The sequence below is a fragment of the Simochromis diagramma genome, unplaced genomic scaffold (assembly GCF_900408965.1).
Source record: "Simochromis diagramma unplaced genomic scaffold, fSimDia1.1 OVJJ01000330.1, whole genome shotgun sequence".
Taxonomy (NCBI): domain Eukaryota; kingdom Metazoa; phylum Chordata; class Actinopteri; order Cichliformes; family Cichlidae; genus Simochromis; species Simochromis diagramma.
In genome coordinates, this window is record NW_024386930.1 from 510,550 (window position 1) to 524,098 (window position 13,549).

Genomic DNA, 13,549 nt, shown 5'->3' on the forward strand with positions numbered 1-13,549 from the left:
AGGTAAAGAACCATTTTAAACCTTGTTGATAAAGAATCATTTTTTGTTGTTTCCAGAAAAATTACTGTAGTAGTTTTTGGTGGGAGGAGTTTCAGGTTTTGTCCTGTAGAGGGCAATAGGAATGTCTTGGGTGATTTGACCTTGCAGAGAAGGCCAACCAGGAAGAGTTAAAGAAATCTAACTAACTAACTAACTTACATGACATATTGTACCATTAATGACTGCTACTGAAGTACTGTTATGCTGGTTATGTCTGATAAGCATTGTAACCATTGACAATTGAACTGACTAGGTGTTTGTGTAGCAAGTGTCTAACTACATTTCATCATAGCTTGCACATGTTTTGTGTATGTGTGGATTGATGTGGCAGAAGGTGATCTGGACAGTGTCCCAATGGTCAGAGAGGGATGTAAGTAATTACCAATTCTCCAAACACTACTTTGCTCAATTTAAACACATTACATGCCTCTCATGGTCACTGCAGACTGCTCTACTTTCACTACAACCTGTGAACAACTAACGCACACGAAAGGTGTAAAAGTTGAAAAAAATCAGAACTTTTGAAATGTAGGTCTGCTTTATATATATATGTATATATATATATATATATATATATATATATATATCTGTTTGTTTTATGTTATAGTTTAAATTATCTAGCACTACAATGAGCTCGGAGAATTTGAGCTTTACACTAGAGTGTATCTTTTAAGTGTTGTGATTAATGAATATTAATTATTTCACTACTCGATCTTATTTAGGAATGATTATTTTTTGCTAAATACAGTTCTGTAAAGATACATGCTCCCTTCAAAGATCCATGTGGTACAAAATGGCAGAACTATGAGTGTTTGTATCACCACCAAACAGTAAAAACGATCTCCTTTGTTAAGCACATCTGAAATGTAATTTCACTTTTACAGCTTAGTTCATTCTTTAAAAAATAGCTTCTAAATTTTTTTATATTGTACAATATGAGAGTAATGACTGTCATATGTCATAATTTTTTAAAGGGTTAAAAATTACTAAGCAAAAATCAACTGGAAATTTTAAATTCGATTAATTTCAATATCTAGAATACAATAACTGAATGTTTGTGAATTTTTATAACTAGGCAGGTTTACTGATCTGAACAGGGAATGATCTTACTACATTTGACAATTTGTGATTTATGTCATACTGAAAGCACTAAAACCTCTAGAATTAAAAAATGTTTCCATTTGATTTATAGAAATTGATGTCAAAAAGAAATTTCAGTGTCATATATACTAAAATATGTGAAACAATAAAAAATGCACCTAAACACCTCATTTAAAATCACAAAATACATAAAAATTTACATAATAAACAGTTTTAAAGGACAGATTAATGTAATGTAAATACTGTAAGAAAATAGATAATTCATGAGACTTGACCTAAAAATAAATTATCTAAAATTTGGTAAATTTACATTTAGATTAAAATCATATTACACACAGTAGTCCCAAAAATAAACAATTATTTCGGAATTAAACAACAACAAACCAAACTTTCTGACCTCCATACTATTGCAGCTCTAAGCCTGCTGGTTCTTCCTGAAGACATACTTGGTATATCTTTATAACAAATTGCTGTTTACGCCCTATCTAGCATGTAGCCGAAGCCCCGATCAGGAATGCGGCAGATAGAATTCTTCCAAGGTTCACGAATCTTCAGAGAGCAAAGGATCAAATCTTAGACTCTCAGATGTACATGTCAGGAACTGTCATCCGTGGGGTAGACATGTGGCAGCACAGCGTGAAAGCCTTGAGTTATCTGCAGCCTTCTATCTTCAGAGATGAGAACAAATGGATAAATGTGTATAATAAGTTGCAGAAAAATGAGATGAAATCAGCATCGGCTTAAGAATGCTTAACTGGCTGGAGGAATTAATCCACGACCACTTCACGAAAAAAGATTGCCAAAATTTACAGCCGAGAGCAGGTGAGTCACCCGAGTAAGATTATTATCATGAAATCAGTCTTTGTCTTATTTCTTCTTTTGTTTCTGTTATTCTTTTGTGCTGTTTTAACATGATAATGTTTTACTCTGTTCTCTTCTTTACAACTTTTGCTTTTTTCATGCAGTGACTTGAGCTGAAACTGCAGATATGGCTCACTCCTGACAAACACAGAGAGAGCATTAAAACATGCTTGGATTCCTTTCAGGAGGGTTATAACTAAGTGTTCAAACTAATGACAAAAGTTTTCTAGAGACAGTCATTATTACCAGAAGATAAACTGCAATACTTTTAGCAGTACCCTCAGGTCAACATTTGATTTATGACTAAACACCTGCAAAACTAATGACTCTTCAACCTCAGCTGTGGGGCTATGGTGTTTAGTAGTTGATTCAAAAATACTGAATCGACTATCAAATAAGCTAACACACTGAACTAAGAGTGTACAAGTTCATCTTCAACATGGGTGCTAAAATGTTTGCTTTTACCTCCAAAATAGTGTCTAAAAAATTTAATTTAATTATAAAGGGAAGGTTTAAACCTTCAGCCAGCAACAGCAGGCTCATGTTTAAGGAAATAAATATTTATTTTTCTAATATATGTAAGAAAATATTGTAAACAGTCATCAAAGGCGTCAAAGTTTAATCTGGTTAAATTTTGTAAAAAAAAAAAAAAAAATTCTGAAAAAAACAGAGGTTTGTGAACAAAAGCACAGGAGCTACCTACACATGACATCTACAAGAACTGCTCTACCATGGAAACCCATGTCACAAAGTCCCACACTGTAACATCACATGGTCTGTCACTTTGTGAGTTCCTGTGGTTCCTAAATGCTTCCACTTTCCAATAATACCACTTACAGTTCATCATGAAATATCTAGAAGGGAAAAGATTATACAAACGTAGTTGGTGTACCAGTGGCATCCTTTTTGAGTATCATCCATTCTTTTACAAATGTTTGTTAAAGCAGACTGTGTGGCTTTTACTTAAGTACTTTATGCAAATGTGGCAATGGAATTGAACTGAAAACACCTAGATAATTCAAAGGTGTGACCAAGTAATTTTGTCCATATGGTTGCAGCTGTAATTAGACTTAAAAAAAATCGATCCATTTCCAATAAAATTCATTTATTTTGAGGTGAATGTTGGTATAACATATGTACCAATGAACAAAGTTTAACTTTGAGTATTTTACTGTAAATACTACTATCTACTAACCCCAGCCTATATATGATCTTCAGTTCTAATGCACACATCTTTTCTGAGTCTGGATCATTCAACTCAAAACATTTCCTTTCACCGGTGCCCATATTGCCATTACCATTGTCTCGGTTTGGTCAACATTTTGTTGTTTAAAGTATTACATGACCAGGCTTGTATTCAGGAAGCAGACAAAATGTATAAAATATTGAGACATTTATTATGACACATCAGCTTGATATCAAGGACAAGTGGTGAACACTTATTACTATTACTGTATCACTTATTATATAATTTTAAAGTTCTAAATTCACACAAAATTAAACAATAACTCTGCAGAAAAGGATATATATTTCTGCACAGTAATAAGCTAGACTGATCAGAAAACCTCACTCAACAGAATCAGAAAAAAGACAACCACTGCAATATTTCCCCTTAGTTGATGTCAAATCAGTGCTAAATTATGATATTTCACAATTAATTAATCAATAACAATAATATAAAAGCAGTGTCAGTATTGAGTGCTACTGTAGCCAGCATGGCAGCAGAACATTAGCTCAGGATTAGTGTTCACTGATTGGTTAGGCTTTGTTCTGTTCAATCGAGTTAACATCCATTCATCCAGTTGATCACGGTGGTAGTCAACAAGGCCCCTCTGCCATTCCATGAAGATCAAATGTTAAAATTTTTCCATCATAATGCATCAACACACACATAAACTGAAGACACAAGTGCATTATACACCTGTTCCTGTGAACATGCTGTTTAATAGAAGTCTCATGACTGTATTTTACCTGTTGCTTGAAGATAAAAAGCTTGCTTTTCATCTCTTTTTCTCGTTTCTCCTATTTGTAAAATATATTTTAAAGACTCATTGTTTTATGCAAATGTGAATTTTAAGCTAGCTACATCATAAACTAGTGATGAGGCTTTAACATTTTTTAAATGGTGTAACTGATTGAAGAGCAATATTAAGTAGCCTCCATTCAAACAATGTGGATGTGTGAAAACGTGTTTTTGAGTTGGTCATTATTCTCCGTGATCCAACCCATAGAAGCACTGCTGAGTAATATATTCAACGCTCACGTGTGCTGATACTTCTCTTGTAGATACAAATGAACAAGATTTTTTCAGCACACCATTGTTGGTGAATGTGTACCAACCCCATTGTCCACTGTTGGATAGTAATACAGGTATACACATACATGCGCATATGCTGGAGTGAGTCATCATCACCTTGATAATGTGCATGATCACCAGACAAATGAGTACTACACACAATCCGAGCTACACTGCATGCTTCAGACCTAGATCCTCTCAGAGAGTTAATTTACACCAGTGTTGTTTTTGTTTTGGTTTCCCTTCATTCTCAGGAGAGTCGTCTGTTTTGTAAGTAAGGCATTGGCTAAATCCATATATCTCCAAACTGTTCTCAACAGGTGTAATTTTTACACAATATTAAGGCATTTCAGGAAACCAGACTTCATGTTCATTCTAGTATATTATTTACATATGTACATTTATATACTCTGATTGCATGAAACATGTAAAAGGTCTTTTAAGAGTTTTATCTCTTATTGTCGTTGTGTTGTCACAGTTTCATTTTTGTTTGTCTGTTTAAGATCAGGCACGTAGTCTGTGGCAGACATATAAAACTGAATGTCTCCATTATATTCTATAAAAAACTGTTGCATGCAAACAAATGCAGAAGCAAAAACAAATGTACTAAGTATGTAAAATTTGCGAGGGATGCCTCCAGCATCCTGGACAAGCAGTCATTTCCTGAAAATAACAAAAGGTTAGTTTGTGCATAGATATGAACAACAGCGTATAACTTATAACCTATAACGAGACCCTGATAAGGATAAGCGGAAGAGAATGGGTGGATGGACGTTTTTCATGGAATTTTCTTTTTTTTAATGGAAAAAAAAGAAAATTCCATTTGTTTTGTATACTCTGGTACTGATAGGAAGAAAGAAAAGAAAGATCAAAATGGCCTTCAAGCAAATATATAATGTGAAACTCAATTTTTAATTTGTTAAATTAGAAACACTGTAACTCTTGTTGTCAATATTTAATAATTTGTGTTCAGCTTTTTTACCCATTTTCTGGCTTTTTTTCTGCCACAACATGAAAAACCGAAGCTGTTTGTTTGAATTAAAAAATAAATAATCATTTATTGCTTCGATTCATAATTGTTTTGTTTTCTCTTTACACCAAAATGCCACACAGAGGTGTATATTAAAAAAAGTGTTAACTAGAGTTAATGTACATTCCAAGTTGCAATTTTTACTCAAACCGACATGCACATCATTTTTTAAAATCCCTTCAGATATCATCGGTATAACTGTTGGCAGCAAAGTTGAACTGCATTGCCCTAAAATGTTGCGCATGTATCATCACCTCCAGCGCGACAAGAAACAGCAGCTGGAGGTTGGAATGAAGGAGCTGACTGACTGATTGATAAGCAGACTGCATGCTGATGTGTTAGGCAAGAATGGCAGGGAATGTGTGTCACGCAAACCGAAGGCCAAAAGGCAGACGCTGTGCTTCACCGCGCTGTCCTGCCCACGGCCTTGACAACTGATCTATCTGCAAAGAGAGAGAGAGAGGCTGATTAGCTTAAGAGGGCCTGAGGGTTTCATTACAATATCACAACAAACAATTATCATGTCTCTAAAGGGATAGAAACACATGTGCATACACACTAGTGGCCGCGCACACCAATGTTTTATGGCGAATATTGTAACTCAAACCTGGCTACGGTGTGGGAAAATTAAAAGGCATACTATCAGTATTTCAATTCTTTCAGTGGCAGTGCGTCACCCCATTTATATTTATTGATTTCATAACTTTGTTATTGTTTTGCTCTCAAGCAACAGGTGGTTTAAAAATCGTTGTAAATGTCAGAGCAGAAACCAAAACAGGTGAGAGGTTTCCTGGTCTTAACCTTTATATGCTGTTATTTTCACGGACTGTGTATAGCTCATTAAACCTGTGAATTTTATTGTTAGTGATAAAATATATTTAGCACCTTAAGCTCTGCTTTGCATTAACATTGAATTGACTTTGAGCGAGATATGTTGTAATTGAGTCGGAAAAGAATTATTATTAACTCATCGGATAAATAAATATATAAACATTTAAATTAAATGATAGGAATAAAAATCTAATTAGATTTTATTTAATTATCCACCATAAAGAAGCAAATGAAGCTCATGTAATTTTACCAGGCTATGGCCATTTAAAACTTACATTGTATACACTATTAAAGAGCTGAATGTGGAAAAAAGTGAGGCACTCTGGTTAGCAGCCTGTGGGGCTCAGACAAAGAGATGGTGTTAGGTTGCATTGCAGTGGCCTTTGCTCAATACTCACTGTGCACATAAATACACACACACGCACTGCAGTAACCTTCTGCACGGTCCCCAAGCAAAGGTTATGTCCCACACGCCACTTAAGTCTCATTTGTGGGAGCCAGACCAGAACAGCTCATTCATAAATTTATGTAGCTGATACAAACCTTCATAAATAACGTACTGAGTAATAAAACAATGTTGAGTGAGAATGTATTCTCACGTTACTATTTTTTCCCAAAGTATTTTAAAAGTAAAATGTTGCAGTGAGTGTTTTCTTTAAACAAGCAATGTTTAAATTTAACAGGAAATTAATGGGGGGAAAGTAGCTGCTGGTACAAAATCTGCTCAGAAGACGTGGAAGCCAACAAATGTCTACACTGTAAAACTGAAACAAAACTCCTGCCTTTTATTCCACCCCTCAATTCAGTAATGACACATAATCACCAGAATTGATGGCACACAGAATACATTTGTACCATCGTCAGTGTGTACTAATTATCCAGCTGACTAACAGCAGCCCAAATGTATTAAAGGTTAGTAACACACTCATTACTCGTCAACAATGTCCAGAGCTCTTGTCAGCCTGATGATTAATGACCATCTCACTTAGACAATATTGCTTTAGCATGATTTCTAATAGAGCAACTTGAACTTCCACCAACACATAGAACAAATTGGAGCATAATCTTTGGATAAAACACAGAGCATCGGCACTTTTGTTACATAAACTAAACTGCAGTGGACAAAACACAGACGCAGACAGACGAGCTTTGAGTGGGGGTGGTGGTGAATTATTGCCTTGATATGTATGCCGTTTCATTTTTGGGGTATTCTTTTACTTATTGCATATTAGGAATTGGTTTTAGTTGCCTGTGAGATGATTTAAGCTGTAATTAAAACAAAATGCACCCCGACTTTGATTTGACACTAATACTTTGATTTTCTCCTGAATACATATATAAAATCATTGGAATATATTGATGATAATATGGCAAGAAAATTGGTATTTTAGATATATGGTAAGGTTTCATACCAAAATATGTCAATTGAAAAAAAATAAGATCAAGACTATTCAATAATTTTATTTTATTTCTATATTTTGGGAGGGGGGAGAGTCCCGGTCAATTTAACTAACCACTTAAAAAGGGCACTGAAAATCCTGGGACTGTAGCTGACAAGAACTATCGGCATGATTATGAACACTGAAATAAAGTCTTTACAGTCACCGAGTTTCGAGGCTTATCTGGCCTCAACATATAGCACTCAAAAATCATTCGTTATTACTGATTCAAATATATGTATACATTTAATATTGGTGTTAGTGTCAATGCCTATGTATACATTCATGTAAAAGGTCTGAATCAATATGTGTGTGTGTTCTGCAGAAGTGTATGGTGTTAAAAGCGCCGGTTGGGGGGATCATAGCAGGGACTGCAGCATGCGGTCTTAATTCAATTTAAAGCTCTGTGTTTTGACAGGAGTTAAGAGTTAGATGTAGTGGCAAGAAAGCTCAGCAGTCTGCACTAAAAAGATCAAAAACACATACATTTACTCACATATACATACAGGAATTCACTCAATGCATCACAGTTGAACTTGTATCTCACATTAAATCTGTTAAAATGTAATTTCATTAAATCCTTGCCATAAGAAGCCGTGAGATGTGTAGCGCAGTGTTGCATTATAGGTACATAATAAAAGTCTCCATTATTCTCATTGTATTATCAGTGTTGGTTTCATAACTCTGTAAGGATCTAATACTGCATAATTAAATAACTGTCAAATACTTATTCAGCTAATGAGCGCCTCGAGGAGTGAGCAGCGGTGTTGTCCACCATAAAAATGATGGCAATAAACGGTAATAAAAATACCACAAATTAATAAAGTCGAACCAGACAGCCACTCCGTCTCTCTGTCCTGATTACACATATCTTCACTGGGGTTTGTGTGTGTGTTTGTGTGCCTCTCACATGCCCGTGTGTGGGAATTTATGGGCCCCTGGAGAAAGTAAGCAATATGTTTGAGATTTGCATACGGCTGGAATTAAAGTATATTCAAATTGTGTATATTATTAGTAATGTTCCCATAAGGCACAGGTAAATATAAGCCGTTCACCCTGTTGTGTGTGTGTGTGTATGTATGTTGGCATTCAGTCTAAAGCTACGTGCTGCTGTGTGTTTCTTTTTTTTTTGCAGCATGTTTGTGGTCAGATGCATGTTTGTATGTGTAGTGTCTTGACTGTTTTTCCACAGGGCTACGTGGGTGTGCGTTTTTGTGTATTACAGATAGGAACACAGAAGGGAGCGAGAAAAAGATGGAGAGAGAGATGTGATTGCGGTATTCTGGTAGGTAGGTAGGTTATGGGGCCTATCTGTTTCACGTCTTCCCTTCCCATCGTCTGGTTTCCTGCCATTGATCAGAACAGCCCACCTCCTCCCCTTTTTTCTCCTCTCCCACTGCACTGATGGACGGAGAGAAACCTGATCGCCAAGCAAGGAACTGGAGGTGGGGGGGGGGGTGGGGGGGGACACAACAGCGAGGGAGCAAGGAGAAGAAAAGGGTGAAGGCATCAGTGCCGTCTGCAACCTCCTCTGTCAACCATGCAGAGAACCCTGCAAAGAGCCACATCATAAATGGAGTATCTTATTCTGCCCTAATCTAATTTCTCCATTCCTCTCGGCTTTACTGTAAAATGAAAAGATCATCTAACTCTGTGTGTGTGTGTGTGTCTGTGTGTGTGTGTAGACGAGACACAGTGAAACAACAGAGACCGAGCCAAGGAGATCGTTAGCGGAGAACTGAGAGTGAGGAAGAGAGCGTGTGTTTTCCATGGAACAGATGTTAGAGGAGTGTCACTCACTCGTATGGGGACCCCTCTTGCTGTAGCACCCTCAGAGCCATAACACAACCTCCCATCGTCCTCTGACACACAAATCTCCACTCACACATGTCCACATGCTGGGATTTTGAGTGGCAGTTTCGCTGTTGCTCTCGCATGCCGGGGGGGGTCATCACCTTTTCCATCTGTTCCTGATTGGCCCCCCGATGTGGAAAGTAGTCGCCTTACAAAGTCCTGTCCCCTGAACACAAAAAAGGAAGAAAAAAAAACGTGAGGTAGAAATCATTTTTTGAATTTTTTTAACCTTTTGAGGCAATTTAAAGTCTCCGAACGAAAATATAAAACATTATAATGCAGAAACTCTACTTTGACATGAGCCAGAAGAGCTTACCCAGTGCAGGGGGAAAGCCTGCCCGAGTAGACATCAGAAACAGTCTGAATTTGAAGAAATGGAAGGAGCAAGTAGAGATAATCTGTCACCTGTCCCTTGCACGAGTGTAGTTCGAATCTCACAAATGATAGCAAGTGTCTACAGAAAAACAGAGCGAGTCCATCACCACTTTGACGAAACCAGAATTCTGTCATGCTAGATATTTTGCACATAGGTTAGAAGTTATGTGTACATGTTTCATTGTATGTGATCATCTATTTTGCACCACATTCTTGCAGCAGTTATAAAACATCTAAAGGACATCAGGCTACAGTGCTATAAATCTATCAGACATACACCAACTCTTCTGAAACTAAATGTGAAGTTGTGGAAACAAGTTCTGTTTTCAGCTAAATAATAAAACCTATTTGATGGCATTACGCTAAGAATATATATCACCCTAAAAATATCAAAAGGAATTTATTGCAATTGGAATATCAGTTGGATATGGAGGATGTCTACATTTTTTATTTACTCCCGAAGAAATATCCCTTCAGGACAATGATGAACTTTTAATCTGATTCAGTGGCTTTTCATTTGGCTGATGAATATTAATGCCCAACTGTCTTGTTTATTGCCAGCTTCCCTTTGAAAGAAGAGCATTTAAAACTGTTAGAAGTGGTCTCGATTTCATATAATGCAGAAGTATTTATGATAGAATAATTGCTAGTACCAAAAAACTGTAATCTGAGAATTGTTAGGTGTTTGTTTTTCTACAACAGACTCATGTTGCACGCAGATTTAGAAATAACAAATTATTGCTTCTTATTAATTGATTAGGTAACATGCTGTTGTTTTGTATTCACTCAAATATAGCTGATGGTTTTTATATATTGATTCATGTTTTTAGATTTCTGCCCCCACACAGAGACTGCTTTTCCTTCATTTTATGGATTTCGTTCTCGTTCTGATCTCACAAGTCAGACTTCGGGTCAATACTGCAACCCGATAGGACCACACAGTTTGGTCCCTAAACCCCAGTAGGCTCCTACCTCCACTGTCACAGCATTACTGACAAATTATTCACCTTTGCAGTACAGTCACAGGGAATGATGGGGGGGGGGGGAGCAGACACGTTGATGAGGTTAAATTAAGCATGGTAATGCCTCTTTCCCATATCAGATTTGCAGCTGGCGTATGTTTTAGAGATAAGAATTGTAGACTGCTGTCTGTGTTAAATGGCTGGGTAACCTTTAGTAGTTCCAAGAGCCATAACAAAACAATCTCAATGCAACAAATGTTTTGTTAAAGGTCTAGCTTTTAATTTGTTGGCATCTACCTGGAACTGTTGTTGAAGTGCAGTGTGCTCTAAGTTTCAGTTCCTAGATCCGTGTTATTAGAAGCCACTGATTCTGGTCACTGTTAGTGCCTTTAACACAGTTTCCTGGAAGACTAAAACAAGACTGTGGCCTGTCTATGTGTTTCTCTCTTAATATTTTGGAGGTTTAGTATTTCTCAAACAACTCCGATTCCCAACACCATCAAAAAAATGACTCGGTTCAGATACATATTTAACACACAGCGGCAGGAAATGTGGAAGAAAAGAAAAAACAGCTTAAAACAGTAAGAGTTCATTTTATCTACAGTGAAAATCTCCCGCAGATGTGTCCGCATTTATCAAACTGACTGATCTCCTCTGCTCGCCTGTACATCCTGCTGCGCTGCCATTGTGTTTCTGCTCTAAGACTTGGGAAACAGACACAGAGAGGCTTTTGGGAGGATTATTATGGGTTGAAGGAAAAACAGGCTGGTGGATGGAGAGAACTCACTAAAGTGGTGGGAGGTGAGTGGTTGGACGGAAGCTGAAATGGGCTTTGTGTTAATCCAAGCAGGATGGGAGGATGGAGAAGATGAGCCGAGGTCTGTCTGCTTCCCTCAATTTAAATGACTGTATATGTATGTGTGTATAATAAAGGATCATCGAAGGTCGCGCCGTTATAACAGCGTTAAGATTCACACATATACAGAAATTTGGTGACGCCTTCCTTTTACTAAGCTTTCTTTTAAAACCTCCCGTATTAGGATTAGAATTTGGTTTAAATAAATAAAAATGAAAAAGAAAATATTGCAGAAAAAGAAGGGAGCAAAACAAAAGCTATCTGGTTTCACATTGCAGTGAAAGGAAAGCCACTGCTGAGGAAAATGACACCAGTCAATCTGAGAAGAATTATTTGTGAGCTATGATAAAAAGCAAGACTCGCATGCACAAATACATTTTCCTGAGGCATTTTGTGGCTCCTCCTTAGTAGTTTATTCCCAATCTGCTGTGCTAATAGAGTCAGAAAATGAATTTACTCCCAGTCACCAAAGCAGTTTTTAATAAAAGGCAAATTCCCTCTCTGCGAGAGTTATTGCCAGCAGTGTCCTTACCACCTCAGAGACCAGCAATTATACCCTAATGGCATTACGCTGTCTCGCTAACAGTTATTAGCATTAAAACTTCTCATACAATATATGCAAAGTTATTATTTGCAATTCTTGAAATAAACAAATACATTGATATAATTTATGTATGTGTTATAGAGAAAATTCATATTATGCACAAGTTCTCCAAAGAAATAAAAGTTAAATATGAGGAAAGTGAGAACTCTACATGGTCAGAAACATGAAGCTGATTTATTTTAACCAATCTAATTTGCTTTAAATTAAACCCTTAACCCCTTGCCCATGTATTAACTGACTGTATAAATGGATTACACTGTGTTAAAGCACCTACGCTGTGTTGGTCACTGCTGGAAACGGGCATTTTACTGTGTAAATAAATGATTTAATGCATTGAAACTTTTCCCTTAATTCACCCTGAGAAACTTCACAAAAAACTAAGGTTATGCAAAGGAAATTAGATGATTTCATTTTCCGTGCCTTGAGAGAAAAAAGCACCAGCTGTCGTATTTGTAGGAGTTAATAAATGTCATGGCCAGAAACTGAAGTTTATGCCTATGACCGGTGTACACACCCTGAGTGAAGCTGCTGTACGGCTGCAGAGAATATACTGTGCTTACTGTACTCTCAGGCCTTCCTGATGAACGTTATGCTCACTCTGAAAACTCTGCTGACTACTAAAGAAGCTAGTTACACTTTCACCTCTGTATTCTACATAGAAATATTTTGTGACTATTTAAAATACCGCATGCATTTGTATAATATATATTTACTACACCTCTTATTACATGATGATCTAAAGCACCTCGATCCTAATGGTTTCATGTCTGAAAAAAATATTTTTCAAGCTTCTGTAACCATGTTGTGGGATATAAATGACATTTTTAAAAGTGGTAAATATTTAATTTGGCAAGTTCTTTATTGCACTAGATACACATTACACTTTTCTAACTATTAATGAGCCATTTTAGAATTGCTTAAATAAATAAATTAATCTTGCGTTTATTAAATTCACCTACAGTGCATGATGTCATCCTTCCAATATTTAAATACAAAGTAAAAATGTATATGTCAGAACTACACACGCCTCACATATTTCAAACAAGGAAACACTCCAATCACTAATCTAATAAATACAACCTGCAATAAATCACTAATTATTTACAGAAGAGCCCTTTAACAGCTTTGGACTGTGCATCTCTCAGACCCACAGGTCCCCATTCTCCATACCCTCTGCGCTAATGCAGCACTAATGCAGTGAATGGGGGGCTTGTTTTTATTAGCCAGTGTCCCACTGTTTGGATAATCTCTCGATTTACCAAAGCCCCTCGTTGACAGCCCTCCTCGTTGAGTCCCGAGCC

General features: G+C 36.7%; 1 long non-coding RNA gene across 1 annotated transcript in view; it reads right to left on the minus strand.

The window, feature by feature from the left end:
* Positions 1–9,085: 9,085 nt before the first annotated feature.
* Positions 9,086–13,549, minus strand: part of LOC120736805 — a 38,047-nt gene continuing 33,583 nt past the window's right edge. The window contains exon 5 of the long non-coding RNA XR_005696610.1: positions 9,086–9,617. This is a non-coding gene — a long non-coding RNA (uncharacterized LOC120736805). The remainder of the gene's footprint in view (positions 9,618–13,549) is intronic.